The sequence below is a fragment of the Triplophysa dalaica genome, chromosome 2 (assembly GCF_015846415.1).
Source record: "Triplophysa dalaica isolate WHDGS20190420 chromosome 2, ASM1584641v1, whole genome shotgun sequence".
Classification (NCBI taxonomy): Eukaryota; Metazoa; Chordata; class Actinopteri; order Cypriniformes; family Nemacheilidae; genus Triplophysa; species Triplophysa dalaica.
The window spans coordinates 19,014,815-19,034,590 of NC_079543.1; the positions used below are offsets into that span (position 1 = coordinate 19,014,815).

Consider the following 19,776-nt stretch of genomic DNA (forward strand, 5'->3'; position numbering starts at 1 on the left):
CACGTATTGGCACATGACAGGCCTTACCTGAGACGTTTGGCAGAAAGCTTAGAGGGACACAACTTGAAGAGCTCGCGCGTTTGTAACGGATGAGTTTTTATTAATTGAACCGACGCATCACTTCATAACTCATCGATCGCTCTGATAACGCGCTCTGTAATCTGTTATTCGTAATGATGTCATCTGAATTAGAGTCTCGCGCCGCTACGGTCGGCACGCGCTCGTCGCGTACTGAGCGAGCGGTTATGTTTGCGCTGCGCTGCTCCGGTAAGGCGCTTACCGGGAAGGCTTAGCATCTGTAACGGACTTAAACTGTGAACGACAGTAATTACACGGGACAGATGTCCTTGCGATCTATCCGATAGGTGCGTTTGTCAGTGGGCGGTTTCACACTGTGGTCAACAATAGTACAGTATCTAACCAGAAACAATATGGGAAGGTCATTTATATAATTTATAAAATCTATTAAGGGCCCATAAAAAGGGGGGGGGGGGGGGGGGGGTTGCAGGTCGTAATTCATTTACTACTGTATTACCGCATAGAAGAAAAAATGTAAAAACTAAAGTAATTGGATCCAACTAGCAAACAACCAGTTTAAGGATAGACATGCTTATAAATTAGTTTCCAGAACAAATTGCATTTTAGTCTAACAGAGTGCAATAGAAATAAAGCAAGCAATTTAAACATCATATACGACAACTGAACGAGCTAATCACTGTTGCTAGATGTAACTGACAGGCAACGCTTTTCATCAGGTTGATCGTTTTCTGTTATGCTGTCTATGTGCCTATCACTACCGTAAATCAATCAGTTTTGATTTCTCACCCCGCATTCACTTTCGGATCAACAGGTTTCCTTCGCAGCTCATGTGAAACGTTTGCGGACGTCCCATCTGATCTCATAAAGCTGGAATCCACTCTTTAACAAGATTTTCGAATGTCGAAGTGGCGTTACAAATATCCAGCATTATAGACAATAGGTGGGATTACGCGAGAATGATAACCGGCTGTCAACGCGCATGTCCGTGATGCGCCTTTGATCTCGTTAGTTTAATCAATGTCCTAAATGAATGTCAAACGCCCTCCCTCCAGATTTGAATAACAAATACATCACCTCTTCCTCTTATTATTAACGCATATGATAGACATTTAAATTACGAATGAACAAATTATAATTCGTAGGCAATAAGAACTATTTACTGTTGTGTAGACTAATATTGATAGTCAAATTGACACTGAGATTGAAAACAATATAAAAAAGATGAACGCTATATCTAGGCTACAACAAAAATACGTTGTAACAAATGAATGAACTGACGAATCATTTGAGTGTTACATAACTGCAGGTAATAGAAGGTCGACCTTTTAATGCTGTGCGCGCTCTCGGCCACCAGAGCGAGCTCTAGCCCTCCCGTCCTCCCAGCGCCAGATTCACCGCCCCTCTCTTTCCTCCCTTTCTTTCTATTTCCCTCCCACCCTCCATCCTTGAATCAAGCATCACTTTGCTTCCAAATTGGCTTGTCATTTTCTCTCGGCACTCGCTCCCTAGCTGTCGGGTCGCGGCCCTCCGTGCACGGACGATCTAGCGATGGACTCGCGCTGATCTCGCGGATTGTGCCATCGCAGGACCGACTCTGCGCATTTTGCTCTTAATCCAGAAAAACACTGATCGGGATACAAAAAAGGGCTCAGATCCCCCGAGGTACCGTAGACCCACTAGGTAAAGAGAAGGATACTCGATACATCGCATTTATCCTCCGCCTGCATCTTCATTCAAGCCTCATAAAGTCGCATCTGGGAACAGAAGACCAAGCATCATTTGCTCGTTTCTCTGCGTCTCGTGTGTTACCCACGGACACATTGTCACGGGAATTAAGGACCATTCTGACCGATCACAGTCCGATGGTGCTGAGCACATCCGGAGCGGATCATTCCCGTTCTTTGTAAGATGCGGTGAGTCAATGATTTTAAATGAGGTGACGTTTTTTCATAATGGTCAATAAATCAATGGCAGATGGACGCTTGACTAGTGGCTATGTGTTTGTTGAGAAGTCGTAGTTTACTCTCCTCAAACTCTTCGTATCTTGCAGCTGAATTATGTCGTTTGTGTGTGTGTGAGAGAGAGAGAGGCTTTGGACACAGGATGCTTTTTGGTGTGTGTCGTGCGTGGTGTTTTAATGGGCGTCGGTGCGCGCGAGCGTGTGTTTGAGTGTACAAGTCGCTGCCTTTCAGCTCTTGACGTAGTGAAACTGTTTCATTTCTTTATTGGAGGCAATGTATCGCAAACGCCATATATCTGCCTAATTGCTGGTCTATACCCCTTCAGCTTTATATAAGGAGAAGATTGTCAACGCCTCAGAGGACTGTGCCTTTCTCTGCTTCTGTCCGTCTCTTGTAGTGTGCTTGTCTGTTTGCATAGGAGATGTGTTGGTATGGCAGCATCTAGAAGAAGACAGCATCTTCAAAATAAAGGCACCATTTAGCTTTGTTGAACGTTAACGACGATCCATGCTGCTGAACACCTTACAAATCTGCAGAAAGATCATATGACCTTGGTTTGACTAATGAAGACATATCTGCATTCTATAAAATGCTATGCAAAATTACTATGCATGGATTTGGATGTACACACACAGAACACATTTTACAATAGATTATCATTGCTTGTTTTTTGACAGTAGGGATTATATTTATTTTTAAGTAATATATGGAGACAACTCTCACCTAGATGTTAAGTGATTGTTTACTTCCCGTGAATGTACCATATTAGAACTTAAGGAAGGGATGCAAATTCAGTACTGATTGCAGCACATTTGTGTCACCATTCATTTCTGACAGGGTATTAAAAGATACAGGTAAAAATGCTAATTTTAAAGAAATATTATACCCATGTCTCTTTCTGGAACAATGCTGCACATGCACACATCTGGCAAATGCTTTTATTCTAAGGAACTTGTATGGTATTTATCGGTTTGTGTGTTCCCTGGGAATTGAACCAATGACCTTGGTGGGACGAACAGACATGCTTCACCAGTTGAGCTGCTGGAACATATAAGGGCCTTTGAAGTCACAACAACCCCAACAATGTACCTGTTTTTTGTGGTGAGTTGTGTGGAGATATGCTATATAGTTGTCTGTAGGTTCAAAGACCTAACGTAAATTGTTCTATGACATTACCAAAAAGCATTCGTAATGATCATTGTTAATGAACAGGGAAATTCGTTTTTAGGGGGGCTAAAACCTTTCCAAATCTGCAGCAATTACACATTAAGGTTTACTTTTTCAAGGTTTTACTTCATCGGATGCCGTTTGCCATATAGATAGCCTACTTACTTTTTTACCGGCAATAAATAGAGGAGATATTTCAATAGTTGAAATAATTGATAGCGTACTACAGTCAGTGCTAGATAATGGACAATCAAAAATCCATTAAAGATCACCACTGACTGTTATTTGTGAAGCATGTAGCTTGCACAACACTGTATTGATGCGGCTGCGTTTGTTTAGACAAAATGACTTTAGATTTGGTCGAGTTTCTAGTAAAGATGCTCTCTCTCCATTCCCATGTTTTGTCAGTGGGTGGTGCGTTGAATTTCTTTATAAGAGTTCACACGTAGGGTGGGGCTTTCGCATTTTTTTTTCACGGTTTGCCTTGATGGGGGTGTTGTGTAATCTTGGTGTCTTAATGAATATGTGGGTTGCTTAGGATTTATGTGTTTATTCTGTGTTTGTGGTGTGTGTGCGTTCCTAGATGTGCAAATGTGTGATTGTTTGAATATGTTTTGAATATCGTAACATGGGTCGAAGTGTAATTTAAACCACTTACTTACTATCAAACAGAGGCTTGTAGATGTTCTCATCATCAAAAGGTGACAAAGCCACAGAAGCACAGCATGCATTGGCCATTTGTGTTATTGGTTTGATTATACAACCACAAATATACATGCAGTCTATTGTGATTCCATCAAACTCCATGTAAATTTTTTTATTCATCCTAAGAAAACAATATATGATTGGCTGTTGCGGCTGCTCTGGGCACATCGAGTGTGTGCGTTTGAAGCAAATGGAGTAGTCCTGTTCTAGTGAGTAGACCTCTTCTCATTCTTCGAATGTCCTTCAAACTAAAATAGTGATTCACATGAATAATACAGCTTCCTCATCTCTATCTCTTTCCCTTATTCCCTTTTGTTTTTGCTCGCAAATTCATCAATTTGATACACACCGAGATCAGGAGCTGAAAGCTACTAAGCGTGCACAGGTTGTGTTTTAAAATGTTTGTGTGTGTGATCAAATAAGGAGGTCAGCTAACAATGAAGATGAGATTTGAATAGCCTGCTGAAGGACTTTGATTATTTCAGTCCCAACAGGAAAGTGAGAGCACTGGATCCCATGTGTGTATGCGCGCGTATGCTTTTATTTTCATCCGTTTGTGAGGTTAAAAGGTTTTTAGGGGCCTTAAGTGATCACTGGAGAATTATTGCCTTATAGTCTCCGTGTGGAAAAGGGGGCGTGTAATGTGTGTGTGTAATGTGGGAGGGCTTTCGTGTATGCCCGTTCTGATAATGTTCAGAGCATGCTATGAGTCACAGCTCACGAAGTGCTTCAAGCTAAAGTCAGGTCAAAAATAGTGATGATGATGTCATCCAACATTGCTTTCTCACAATAATGTTTCCAACAACAGCTTCATGGAGTTCCGCAATCCCAAAGACCCGTGACTGTGCTGGAATCGTAAATACAGCGTGACAAAGACAAATGTGGCCCTGTCAGTTTGTGGCAATATCAAAACCCTGTTATGCAAAACACCTTCAGCCCTATCAGAAAGGATATCTAAAGCAGCAAGCCAAAAAAGAAATGTATTTTTTAGTATTGACTATTAGTATTGATTGAGTATTGAGTATTGACCATTTGCTTGTATAATCAATGTTGACCGGTTTGCTGAATTGTGATTTAATCAAACGTTTATTCCAACTAGTAAGATTTTTATTGAACTTTTACAATCGAAATTATATCAGCTGTTACATAAGCAGGAGTCAGTGATGGCTGAATACACAGAGCGCAGTTGAGTTAGCAGTGGAGACGCGCACCTGTGGGAAGTCAATTATTCGTGGTGAGGATCTGCAGCACACGTATTTGCATGAATAGAAAATTTGCTTGTAAAATTTGCTCATTACCATTGTGTTTTCTTTAAAGCGTTGTCTTCGTGCATAGTGAAAACCGTTGTGAAAAAAACGACTCATGCATTACCCACAGCATTAGTGAACACCCTGGAACTTATCGCCGCTTTCTTTGGCCACGGCCCGACCAAGAGGCCATATGACTGACAGGTAAAGAAACAAATCAAGTTTTGTGCCGCGTCATGTTTAGAGGCGTGGAAATGTCCCCGTAGTAACAGACCGGTGTAAATTCATGAACGTGTCAAAAGTTAACAGCAACGACATGATTGTAAGTTTATGCCGTGAACATGACAAACTTTTAAGAATTAAGCGTTTAGTCGATCGTGATGAATTCTTATAGCAACCATAGTAAACAAACACGACAGCTTATTTCTTATTTCTAGGGCTTATTTCTATTATGATTTTCCATGACCGATTCCAATACCGATTTTTTACAAGCAAATTGGCCGAGTCTGATTCCAGTTTCCGATTTTTTCCCTTTAAGCATCAACAACAACAAAGAAAGTATAAACAACATGTTTATTTGTTTTTTCACAGATATTGAAATCAATAACTGTAACCATCTTAAATTAAAGGCTGTAACTGCACCATAACCACATTCAATCCAAATATGTTACAGATATTTAGCTATTTTTTAATTAGGTTTAAAGTTAAACTTCATAAAACTGGCCTTAAAAATACATCTGAAATTGAAGGCAACAACTGTGCATAGTTCAACAAATTAAACACAATATCAACAACCCGAACAAAGACGTTTACTTATCAGCACCCAGTTTTGTTTTTAAATTTGAATTTATCAGTGAAAGTAAATTAAACCAAAGTATATAAATAAATTATTCCAAAATGTTAAATCAAATAAAGATAAGTGTTGGTGCTTTATATATCAAACTAAGTCAAAAGGGTATAATTTCAATTTAAAATTAAAAACATTCATCCTTAACAGTACTGACTAATGTTTCTGGCTTTTAAAAGTGTATGCATGTTCTTTTTTACAAAAAGAAGCATTTCACGAGTTCACCTGAACAGATAATGAAGATAGCAGGGGTATGCTTGTTTGGCATGCTGTCCGGGGCAGGTTCCGAGCTCGCCGATTCCATCCGATCTCGGAACGCTCCCGCCCCCATATAGGGGTGAGTGCGCCGAGCTCGGAAATGGCCGAACCCAGAACTCACCCCCCGGAGTTCTGCTATCGACAAGAGCTCAAGTAGAGGAGCCCGGGAGGTGGTGGGATGTGTAATCCTTTAGAGATGGCTTCATGTAAGAATCTTTGTCTACTTATGAGCTGGTTTGCTTGAGCTGATAGGGTAGAGTCTATGGTTGCTGATTGCGAACCAGTCAGTCTTAATTATATGCTCTGGCTTCTCCCGAACTTTGTTAATCTATAGTCATCCATTAACGTCATTTCAACATTGTCACAACTTTTGTCTGTTTCGTTTCTCATCCAACACGTGAGAAGCAGAGCTAAACAAAGGTTCGGTGTCCACACTTGTGCAAGGTGCAGACAGGTTTGCTCGTGCAACTTCAGCGAGCGCAGGAAAGCGGCTCCTTTTTGTGAGCCAGTACACCAACGGCTGTTAGCTTCATGGTAGCTGTGCCTCAGACAGATAGCTCTGCATTTCCAGCGCTATAGGGCTGCCCGTGTCCTGAATCCTGATTTAGAAATACTTCCAAACAAATTACATGTTTGCGATTGATTTGAATGTGATCTGTGTGTATGCGGCAGCGGGTGCACTTCCGAAAAAAAATCATAAAAAGGTAATCAAAAAAAATATGATTTATGGTCGGTCAACCGGTGCATCCCTATTTATTTCTTAGATCAGACAGCTTCGTTTTGTTTCCAGGAGAACCGTTAAAGAACGCGACACACAAGTCTCCCGGAAATCCTTTGAAATTCAACCAATCAGATGACGACTTCGAACGTACTGAAGATTTTCCAGAAAAGTGTGCCTTATGCATCAGATGTTTAGCCAAGGGTCCATGGTCTGGGGCTGAGATTACCCTAGACCTATATTTTTGAATGTTAAAGAATTGCTATCATCCTTCAACAACAGTAACAACGCCGCGTACATACCAACACGAAATGCACCAAAAGTTTATTGTCCAAACCAGCCATGTTGGCAGATTTTATGTGAAAATGTAGAAATTTCATTCGAAGGAAGTTTTGTACATCATGAATATTATTCATTCAACATAGATGAAAAAATACTGATTATAGTTAAGAATCAGAATTTATTAGAAACAGGGAATGTGATGCTGTATGTGTAATGGGCTGCAATGCATGAAAAGAAAAAACCCTCTTCTGAATTATGCATAAGCATAGTGAAGATCTTCCGATATTGTCAGAAGTCAGGATATCAGTTTCTGGTTTAATTTCTCAAACGAATTAACATACCCAAACAACGACTGGGGAAAATCACATTTTAATCAAAATTAAACTATCCGCTGTCAAAAAAAAACAAAAACGTATCGCTGGAATCTTTGTCACGTTTTGAAGTTATATATAAAATGTAAAGATTTGTGTAATATATGAAATGTAAAGATTTGTGTAAGGAACAGAATAAATTAAAAGTAATTTATTTATTAACTGATTATGCCCATAACGCACACCTAGCCTGATGTTCAGGGTTTGTTAACTACATATATAAAAAATGAAAATATTTTATTGGCATCAATGCAGAGATTTTCAAATGCAGGTTTGTGTGTGTTTTGTGCAAGCTTATGTGTTTTTCCACCCTGACAGCTGTGCTCAGTATGAACTTTCATTTTAAGACAAGTGTCTTTCAAAATATTTTGCTCTTGTATTGCACTGAAAAAATAACAGCATGCAGGTTTGAAACCCATTAGAACAACGTTTTTATTATAGGTTGACCTGCTCCTTTAAGAGACTGTAGTAATTTTGTTAGCAATTTCGTTTAAGTAATCAAAGTAACAGCACAAATCAAAAGCAGTGCTGTTTGGATTCACCTTGAAACGTGACTTTCTGCATTATAAATCAACAGGTCAGTTTACACCACTGTTTTAGATGCAAGTCTCTTTCTGAATGTAGCTAAGTATGACAGTAATGCTAAATCCTTATGTCTTCTCTCTGTCTGCTGGTCTGTCAGACTGCCCTCAGGCCTGCGGTAGTGACAGATTCAGGGAGAGTAAAGCAGTTGGTGTGATAAAGTAGGCAAGCAATTGATTGATCATCCTGAAGTTTGATTGCTCGCTGCATCGATTGCTCCTGGCTGTGTTGGCACTGCTTATTGTTGAAGTCAATGACAGCATTTTTTCTTAATCAGTAATGAATGGCACAGGAAACTTCAACCTCCAGTTGTTTCCTTTTTCAGCCTTTGGACAATGAAGGGCATTTCAAGTGAAAAAAATAGCTTGAAGTGTTTACCAACGGGTGGTTTTCATACAAATGGTCTTGATCACTGCCGTGCACTTTTATTTATAAACATTTATTGTTCATTCGCCACTATAAGAGGAATTTTACACCAGGATTTTGCCCCTGTGGGATTCTTATTTGTATGGAATATTGTAGTGTTCATTTGAAATGATTTGTCATTATGGGTCATTTTTATATTCATGTTCCCTCACAAAATTTTATCAAAAAGCTTTTTTATAAGCATGATATTCTATAGTTAGGTAAGTGAATTGTCACATCCATAACGGAATTGTCACAAACATAACGGTCTATATTCCTCATACATGGGCACATGAAAAATGAAAATATATTCTAAAACAATTACTATATTACGTTCTAAAAACAGCCAACCCTTCTCCATTTGCTTCTGGTTTGTATCACCGAAATCCCACAAAGTATGTTGTCTTTCAAAAACCTTTGTCTTTTTTTGTCACATCCGTAATGCAATAATTTCCCCCTATTTTAAAATATAAAACTTGTGTTTAGACTGAAATTTTTCTCATTTGTGGACTCCATCATCAGGGGTTTAATAAAATATAAACAAATGGTTCATATATTGGTAATAAATGCATTCTCTGAACATTTCAATTTCATGTTTGATCAAAAATGTCAAAGCTTGAACGCTATAATTGCTCTGATAATTTTCAAGCAGTAATTTCCTTTCAAGTATGACGTTCCTTTGAAAAGAAAGTATTTTGAAATGTATGCTGTAAAGATAACAAAATGCATGACAAAAAACACTTATAGAATACACTCACCTAAAGGATTATTAGGAACACCTGTTCAATTTCTCATTAATGCAATTATGATGGTGGTGTTATGGTGTGGGGGATGTTTTCTTGGCACACTTTAGGCCCCTTAGTGCCAAATGGGCATTGTTTAAATGCCACGGCCTACCTGAGCATTGTTTCTGACCATGTCCATCCCTTTATGACCACCACATACCCATCCTCTGATGGCTACTTCCAGCAGGATAATGCACCATGTCACAAAGCTCGAATCATTTCAAATTGGTTTCTTGAACATGACAATGAGTTCACTGTACTAAAATGGCCCCCACAGTCACCAGATCTCAACCCAATAGAGCATCTTTAGGATGTGGTGGAACGGGAGCTTCATACATCCCACAAATCTCCATCAACTGCAAGATGCTATCCTATCAATATGGGTCAATGCTTTCAGCACCTTGTTGAATCAATGCCACAGGCAGTTCTGAAGGCGAAAGGGGATCCAACACAGTATTAGTATGGTGTCCCTAATAATCCATTAGGTGAGTGTATATAATATGTCTTCTGAAGCCAAGATTCTGCTTAAATTCTTTTTTTGTGTTTTAAGAAGAGAAAAGTACAGCTTTAAAATGCCTTTAAAATGAGTAAACGATCACCAAATTACTTCATTGCTTTAAGAATATCATTCACCGTAAACCGAATTTATTCTCTAAAATGATTGTTAAGCATGAGAACAATTTTCAAACAGTCACAAACTTGGATTGAATGCTTTTTCCATAGCGTGTGTATACAGCGCCTAAACGTGACCAGAACCAGACACATTTACTGAGTTAAATCTCGTTTTGATGTTGAATGAGTGACAGTGGTTGGTATGTACAGCCCTGTTGTTAATTTAAACATCACTAAGCTGTGGATTTGGCTCTCCTTAGAGGGTCCAGCTCTTCCTGTCATATTCCTTCACTCCGTGTGCGTTTTTTTTCTGGTAGCCATCTGTTATCCTTGTGTTTGAATCTTAAATAACTGCTGCTCTTCTGGAACATTCCCCTCATAGACTTCTCATGGCTCTCTACATACAAAGAAAAAACACACAACGCACAAAGAGAACGAAAGAGCGTCCATTATATTGTTTTATGGGGCCGCAGAGATATTGCGCTTTTCATCCAGCTTTTTGCCTAATTAGCCATTAAACCGGCGAGTGAAGACTACACACTTCCAGTGTGTTTGCCTCCGTTCACGGCGTTGTGAGGTTGTTTTTGGCCTCCATGAACAGTTCGCTGTCATTTGCACACATCTATAGTACGGTGTAATATTGCTTTTGGGAACTGATATTTCAGCGAAAAGCACATTTCTGCTTCCCAGTGAGGGACCGTCATCAAAACCTGTTTGCTGTGACCTCTCTTAAAAAAACTGGGTTTGATTTGTGGTCCCGGTCCTGGTATCCTAATTGGCCGGCTGTGGTGTTTTGTCTCGTCTTTTGTGCGTACGTGTGTGCGGGAGTATTGAATGTAAGGTACTGTGTGTGACATAATGAAGCAGTGAAATCGAGGTGTCCTGGCCTTATCGTCTTGGTTACACACAGCTGACTGGTCACCAATGGACCAACACCCACATTAGTTGGGCCGTGTCAGGGCTGAGCGTGTGTGTTCGTGTCACGTTTGTGCTGTTTCCAGGATATGACTCTTTAATTTTACGCATGAGGGAACTGAATGCTCCGCTGTTGCGTATATCATGAACACGGGCGCACATGGGCGGAGGAGCAGGACAAGCAACATTAACTTATATCCCGTGGCTTCCACACTTTAGCTTGATATATTCAGACCTGGCTCAGGTCTCTCTGTGCCGAATAACTGGCGGGTGATATGTGGAGTTCATTCTCTGGGATTATTTTGTGTAAGTGTAAGTGAGCACCTATAGAACGTTTCAAATTGTAGATCCTCAGATCAAGTGCCTTTTTACCCAAGGTGTCCATTTTGGATCGAAAAAGAGAGACGATAATTTTCTCCTCTTGATCCTGTTCTTGTCTTTATCTCTATACTTTCCTCTCCTTTGCTCTCTTCTCCTCTCGCCCTCCTTCCTCTCTTCTCGGACAAAGCGTAGTCTTTCTCCTCCGCAATCTCTTCATGTTATTGCCTGAAGCTGCTGTAGCATTCTGCTCTCTCTCTCTTTCTCACTCTCTCTCGATGCGCATTGAGCCATTGAGCGCATTGAGCGCATGATGCTCATTGCCTCCAGTCCCATAATACACCCAATTACAGAGGGAAATAGAGAGAGGGAGAGAGATGGGGAAACATGACCACCCATTGTGAGAGGCAGAGGGATAGTAGAGAGGATATATGGAGGGAAAAAGATGACATATGCCACTTTGTTTTGTCAGAACGGAGGCTTGAATATCAAAAAATGGAACGTTTGGGTGGCAGCAATGCAATTCACCTTCTAATGGTGGAGCATATTGTTTCTCCCACATTTTTCCTGTCAAGAAGGATGCTGTCAATATATGCACATCTAGTATAAGAAAAAACATTAAATATATAAACAATGGACAGAATGAGTGACAGAAAATGAGAACTGTACAATGAAGGATAGCTGTATGGGCAATTCTATGCAAATGTCAACCTTAAGATGAAGATAGTCTTTCTTAAAGTATATAAAGTAATTTTTAAAGCCAAAGTCATTGTCAGATCCATAACAGTCTTTATTCCTCTAAATGGGCATATGAAAAACTGTTTTCTGGTCTGTGAAGAGCCATCTCTTCTCCATTTGTTGGGTATTATTGCTTTTGGTTTGTTCATTTTAATTCACAGAAATCCGACAAAGTTGTCTCTCAAAAACGTGCGTCACATATTTTGTCACATGCTTACTTCATGATTTTTTTCTCTCTTTTAAACAGAAAACTTGTGCATAACTGATATTTCATGAAGAATAGACTCTATCATTAGGAGTTTTTCTACAACTTAAACAGATGATTCAAAAAATTGGTAATAAATACAAAGTAATAAAATGCAAAGATATGTTTTAAGTTTTGACTGAAATCGTCACATCCATAACGCTGGAATTGGCCATATGCAGAAAGAAAACATATTCATTTGAAACAATATTTTTGTTAGAACAGCATTCAAGAAGAGCGGCTTTATTCATCACTGTCGTCTGAGCACATGCACGCAGACGCCAGCGTTTCAAACCCATTACACACTGAAAGACGCCATTAAACAAAAGCTCTGTAGATTGTTATAAAGCTGAATTGCTCTTCTTCAAATGAGGCATAGATTTTAAATGAACATTTGAAGGACTATAGAAAACAGAAATGGATGTGTTCTTAAATGACCGTTTGAAAATAGAAAGGTAACGTGTGGTTATGTACCGCGAAAAATCAGCATCCTCCCACGTACAACGTGCTGTTTTACAAAGACTTGATCTTCTGGCTTTTATGTTGTCCTCGCTGTGGGGTGGTGGTGGGATAATGGCTAAGGGTCAGGGTAACAAAGGAAACTGTGGGTGAAGTATGAGTGACAGAGGAAGTGGAGAGTAAGATCGCAGACCTTCTCTATTAGCATCGTGCCCTTGAGCGAGATACTTCACACCGGAGTGCTCGGGGGGAATGGCTCTGCAATTAGTGCTCTGAAGCTAGTGTGCTAAGTGGTTTATACTGTATCTAACAAAGGTTTCTGTATTGGATTAACTGTATTGTATTGATTTGAACTTGAAGCTGGTTTAAAGGTAATTTCTGTAATTCCTTGGGATTTAACTGCAGCGCATAGGACTTTTAAAATAGCTAGAATTATACAGCTGTAACAGTTCATTTTGGTGCTATGATTTGATTGGCCAAGTGATGTTAAAAGGTTTGTTTCACTAAGTATGTTTACATGAAACCAAATAATCTGTTACTGGATCGATTGCTTTATCAGACAAAAAAAGCCTTCATGTAAACGCAACAAATTGATTAAGCTTGATTCAAATAGAACTTCGATTGGATTGGAAGGGGATGTGTAGATCTAAAATAATCCACTCATTAAAGCAAAATTTTGCACATAAACGCTTAACTCAGAGAATTTCCTCAATTGGATAAATATCTTGTGCATTTCATGGTTCATGATTACATCTTGTGTCTTAAAGGGGTCATATGGCGGAAATACGTTTTTCTGTATCTTTGGTGTGTTATAAGTTGTCCATTCATGTATTTGACACGTAATATTTAAAAAATGAAAGTGTCGGAAGAAAAAGATGCATTCAATCTTAAAGCGAATGCTCACCCAAACCTGCCTGACACGCCTCGTGTATCAACAGCCCCACAAATCTACATCAGTTTGTGGTATGATTTGACTAAGACCGCCCAAATGTAAACGCTAATAAGTTGCGCTTATTTGTCAGTACAATTGCTTTGGAACCCGATGTTCCAAATATGGTAAGAGGCATCACGCTTGCAGTATTCGACCAATCACTACGCACAATCGTAGCACACCTCGCTTTTGAGAGCGATGAGCCTTGTAAAGAAACCGGCCGTTTCAGAGAGGCGGGCCAAAGAGGAAATACAAACATGCACACTATGTGGAAAATACAGAGTTTTTGAACCTTAAATCATGTATACACATTGTATTACGTCTAAAACAAACAATAATATTCAATGTAGCCGTGTTATATGTTGTTTCATTGGAGAATTTGGTTTACATTCAGTGACACCAAACCTGAAATTTATTTCTTTTCATTACTGCTATACTGTATAATATTTAATATATATTTAAAATTATTTAAATTGAATAGACCCAAGTAGGACACTTCTTGCTAGCAAGACATTTAATTGGATGAAAAACTGTTGTTGGAATGTTCTGCTACGAGTATCACACACAAATGTATTATACTGTATATATTATAAATTGTTGGGGTTAGGGTTAGGAAAAAATCTTTTAAATTAATGTAGTCTTCTGGCAGCCCTAATATTTAACTTTTCAGTTTTAAACATCCGTTTAACATGCTTAACAAATACAAAATCAGTACTCCTCGCAACCTGCTAATGCATCCCCGGGGGGCTACACACACCCCTTGTTGGGAATCACTCGTCTATGTAATGCTTGACATTTGAATTGTAGAACTTGCTGTTTGTTATGCTGTCAAACCAGTGGAAATTGACTGAATGTGTTTGTGGGTACAGCAAAATGACATTTGAAAGGCAGGATGCATCTTTCACTCTTAAACCAGTGGCAGGTGTTTCCAAGTTCACACACACTCGTACACACATACTCGCACGGGTTGTCAAGACCTCTGTCTTTACGGGCCACTGAGCTAAATGCTAAAGTAGTCCTATTGTGCTGCATTAGTCGTATCTGCCAGGGGTGCAGAAGCCTTTGTGCCCAAAACAATGCACGCACACACTGGCAAAACAATGAGGCCGAGCCACATCCATTCCTGTGAGACAGTCTAAACAAAAAGTGCAGACAGACCCTCGACTACAAAGCAGTGTGCGCATGAAAGTGGGTTGTCGCAAAAATGCGTTGCAACACTTAATTGTATAATCGTCTTAAATATCCACTTACTGCTCTTGTGTGTCATTTCGTATATTTTTAATTCGCTTTCTTTATTCTGCCTTTTTCTGCCGCTGAGAGGCAGAACCCCACGGAATTATGCTTGAGCTGTCCAAGGCAAACATCCATTGTGACAGGGACGACATGAAGTCAAGTTCACACTTCCACACACACACACGCCCTGCTGAGGGACTATGAGAGTATTTGCTGTTAGTAGCAGGACTCTTGGGTAGAGCTGCATTTGGACTCCATTTATTCCATGAGGGAGCGACTCGCTATTAACAATAACTGCACAGCAACAGAAAAACAACCTGATTAGAGATGAACGGAGGGAGTATAACAAACACTCCATTTTCAATAGCAAAAGCTGTATATGTTGCTCTATAATGTCTGTAGTTAATACCATATTGGATGCTATATGTCCCCACATGGTATTTAACCGCACCCAGCTGTACATACGTAGTAAGTCTCAGAGATTTTGACTCATATTTAAAGCATGCCTTTGTTAAGTGCTGGTGTCTGCATATGGGTGTGTGTAGGATGCATAATTTAGCCTAGCATTGCGCTCTGTCTGCACACAGAAACAGCGGCAGCATTGAATATTTCATCACACGGATGCTGCTTTCAGTCTAACAGTGTTTGAGGCACGTCTGTGTGAGGGTGAGTCGCGCGCAAACACCGCCCAACTTCTGACACCGTACACATTCACTTTCAGAAAAAAGCAAAGCAGTGGGATATTTATACTTCTGAAAGAACTCTTCTTTTCTATACTCTTCTCTTTGCTCCGCTGCGTCTTTATTTTACTGTTTAAATTTACTGTCTTTGGTGTCATCCGTAACTTCAGGCACCTTTGCTGCATCACGGGCCGGTCAGCCGATGCATTTGAAAAGGAAACTGGTTTAATAAATGTCTTATGAGACTTAATGTTTACAGTTAAGGACCACGTCAATACTTTGTGACTGCTACGTTCTTTAAATGGTACAAATGGTGCAAATGGAATAAATAAGAGACTATTATTAAAGATATTTGTTTGATATTTATGTGAAGGACACAGTGCATCTATTTTCCCTTTAAAGGGACCAGATGGAGGCATCTTAGTAGACAGGATGTGATGTCAACATTGGATTCCGATTTGCCTTTGTTGCCTTGCCTTTGTACAGCCTGCAAAGCTTTCCGTCCTTGTATATCTCCCTCTTGTTCTTTCTCTCTGTGCCATACAGCGTGCAGTCAAAGATAAATTTAGTCCTAGCATAAAATATTAGTGTACTGGAGGAGAAAACACGTAAATATTTCACCCAAATCCACAATAGTGAATATTCATACTGAATAATTAATGAAATGGCCTTAATTATCAGCTCCATCATGCTGAATCAGGCCAAGCATATTGAGCAGTTTTATTGTATAATTAGATAACAAGATCATTTGTCAAAAGAAGATGGCATTGGCCAGCGTGACCGACCTGAGATCAGCGAACAACAAAACAAGAAAAGGCTAGATATGTCAATGATAATGTATTACTTTTGGATTTATTTACTAACCAATATGTTAATTATATTTAGAACTAATATATAACGTACATACTATATAATATTAAGTTTAATTAGTTACTTTTAGTTGAACCTTTTCTCTTTGTTTAATTTTCCCCTAATTTCCTATATTTCTCTATTTTCGTCACCCTTTCGAACACCCAAAATAAATTAATTCATCTGATGACAACTACCAATAAACAATATATTTTACTGCATTTTTATTAATTATATATATACTTAATATTTATTGATAGCAATACAATTCAATACCAACAATAGAAATACAACTGTTCATGTTTCATTCATGTTAGTTCATTGTGAGTAAACTAATGTTATACATTTAATAATCGTTTAAGTAATATTTTATTCAACATTGACTAAAATTAATTACAAATAGTTCATGGAAAATAAAAAAAATAAAAAAATAATTTTAAAAAATGTTGCTAACTGTTTCAACAAATGGAACTTGATGGTCAAGTGTTACTTTTTGTATACTATGAGTCTTATACAATATATACAATGGCAGAATTCGGGCAAATTGGCAATCGTTAAACTAAAGCTTTGTTGACTGTGATTTATTTTAATAAACATAGCCAAACAATAAAAACTATAAAATATATATATAACATTCTACTGCACATAGCTATTCGTGGCTTCGCAAATAATCCTAACCCACCCCTAGTGCTAAAAGAATATACAATTATTTTGCCATGTTATTTACAATAAATCTATCTATTCTTCAGACGGCATTTCAGGATGTAGGCAGGAAACACGGACAGATGGTCAGTCCAACACAAGCCTATTTACGGTGCACATGCTGCATTATTTTTTTTACATTAATTACAGTAATGAATGCCACTACCGTGATACAACAACAGTGGTGTCGGATACCTTAAAAAAAATGATGGTAGTATTTTTTATAGTTTTTTTTTGTGTGGAAAGCGTCTATATACAAATGTGATAGATAAACACATATGGGGCCCTATTTTAACGATCTGAAACGCAAGTGTCAAAGCGCGAAGCGCAAGTAACTTTGTGGGCGGGTCTCGGCGCTGTGGCTATTTTCCCGGCGGGATAAATGGCTCTTGCGCCCGGCGCAAATCTAAAATGGGTTGGTCTGAAGTAGCTTCATTATTCATAGGTGTGGTTTGGGCCTAACGTGAAATAAACCAATCAGAGCGTCATCCAACATTCCCTTTAAAAGCAGGTGCGCAAGTTCCATTATGGATTGCTATTATTATGGCGTATTTACCAGGCGCAAAAATATGAGCAAGCTCAACTCAACTGGTAAGTTGAAGACTAAGGTTTTTAATGTACTTACATTATGGTAAAGGTGATTTCACAGTCTTTTTTTTCAGTCTTTCAGTTTTTTCAGTTTTTCAGTCGATTTTTTTTCCTGGTTCTTGACGGACAAACCAATTTGTCAGATGTCCTTATATACATATATGTCTTATTGCCACAATTTGGGCAAACAGGTCTGATCCTTAATTACTACAATTAGCCTGAATAATTTGTAAGCTAGATTTATGCCTATTTTTTCACATCTTCGTGGCACACCACAATGATTTCCGTCATCTCATGTGTTAATATTTTTTTAGTGTAACAATTTATGATTTGCAAAAATAACTGTTGCATCTGTGTAGATTACATGAGCAAAGTGTATGCGTGTTGTGCACGCTATACATTATGGTCAAGCATGCGCCCTTAAAATAGCATAATGAACAACGCGCAACGCGCCACTGACTTTAGACTAGGTTTTTTCTGGTCAGTGGCGCAATTGTTTAATGGAACAGCAAAATAGCACCAGGGATTGTTTGCGCCGGAACACGCCTCCTTTTTTGCGCTGAACCGCCCCGGGAGCGCAAGTTCATTCACTAGTTTAGCGACGTGCTTCTGTGGAGGGAAAAGCGCGCTCTGCGCGGGTGCAAAATAGGAATGATACATGCGTCGGTGTACAAAGTCAATTGCGCTGGGTGAAAGATAGGGCCCATGGTCTTTTATTGATTGATTGTTTATATACATTGATTGTGTACAAAACTGTTAGATTGATTCATGATTTACACAAAAAAAATTATATTGTTCAGAATAATCACTGAAGGACCTTTTCCAACATCCAGTTGTCAGAAATCTCTTCCCGGATTGCAGGAGCAGCCTTACAATACATTCTGGCCTAAAGCAAGTCTATACAGCACCACCTTAACCTTTTGTCACTGCAGCCCATAAAGCATAACTTTAATCCACATTAGCCCTGAGACACCCACTCTAGCCTTTAGCTTTTTCTATGCACCACCTGAAGCCATGCTGTTCAGACTTTATCCGCAGTACTATCACTATCAGCATCTCTCTAAACCCTCTACAGAAATTCATTTCAAGCCATATTAGTCATAGGCGGAAATAACATTTAGCCTGTAGCTGGCACTAGAAGATTAATGTAGAATGACAGGACTGTGCCAGTGCCCTACTCTGCCTAGTGTAGTGCCCACGAGAGAGCAAACTAGAACAAAGCACTTTAGTAATGAATACACAAATAAGGATGTTTTATAGTGTAATAGAATCTAAGCATTGGCTGAAATGGGCTGAATTCAACAGGTCCAGGTCAACACTCTTGACACTCGTTCAAACACAAAGGCTAATGGGCGTTCCTTACGTTATTTGTTACAGTATAGCAAGACCATCTTTAAATATATGAAAGCAAGTTCATTATATTCCGTCTACTTTTTGTACACGCCATATTATGTGTAGTCTATGTGCATTACCTTCTGAGTCATTATCAGTGATTCGGTTTGTTACTTTCTGTGTTTGTGCATACGGTATGTATTAGAGACTGTAGGAGTCAAGGTAAGTGACTGTAGCATCTGTGTGTGTGTGTGAAAGAGAGAGAGAAAGAGGGAGCGCAGTGCTTTAGAAGTAGATTGTGGGACATAATAAAAGATAAATCACAGAGGCTCAGTCGTATTGGCAGTATGAAGAGTGAGCCAGAGACACAGAATCTATTATGAGAAAAGGCTAGAGGAACCAAAACCAGCCCTTGTGTGTGCGTGTGAGCGCTTCTGATTAATCGTGATTTCAGCATGCTGAATTCTGAATTATTGAAACATAGAGGAAAATGAATAAAGATTTATGACTCTTTGAGGCACAGAAAGACTTTCATAAACATGCCCTCTATCAGAGCAAAAAGTCACCAGCGCCATCATTATAAATCAAAAACTCCCCTTAAAGTTTTTCAGGTCTTTAGCAAGAAAAAGAGAGCGAGGGATAGCGCATAGGCAGAGCTGGGGGCCGGGCCACAAAACACTGGGCTAAGCTGAATAATGATTGGCTTTTCCGGTGCCTCTGAACTAGAAATGATTGGTAATGGGTGGGGCTGCACAGTATTAAAGAAAAACGGGAAATTTATGACTAACTGAATAATGTGATATACAGT

General features: G+C 39.1%; 2 protein-coding genes across 2 annotated transcripts in view; one reads left to right on the forward strand and one right to left on the reverse strand.

Moving 5' to 3' along the window:
* The window catches only part of si:dkey-92j12.5 (multiple PDZ domain protein), a 36,952-nt gene extending 35,956 nt beyond the window's left edge, over positions 1-996 (reverse strand). The window contains 1 exon segment of the mRNA XM_056740349.1: positions 826-996. The gene's annotated coding sequence lies outside the window, so the exon portion shown is untranslated.
* Positions 997-1,489: 493 nt separating this feature from the next.
* Positions 1,490-19,776, forward strand: part of adgrl3.1 (adhesion G protein-coupled receptor L3.1) — a 96,623-nt gene continuing 78,336 nt past the window's right edge. The window contains exon 1 of the mRNA XM_056771672.1: positions 1,490-1,952. The gene's annotated coding sequence lies outside the window, so the exon portion shown is untranslated. The remainder of the gene's footprint in view (positions 1,953-19,776) is intronic.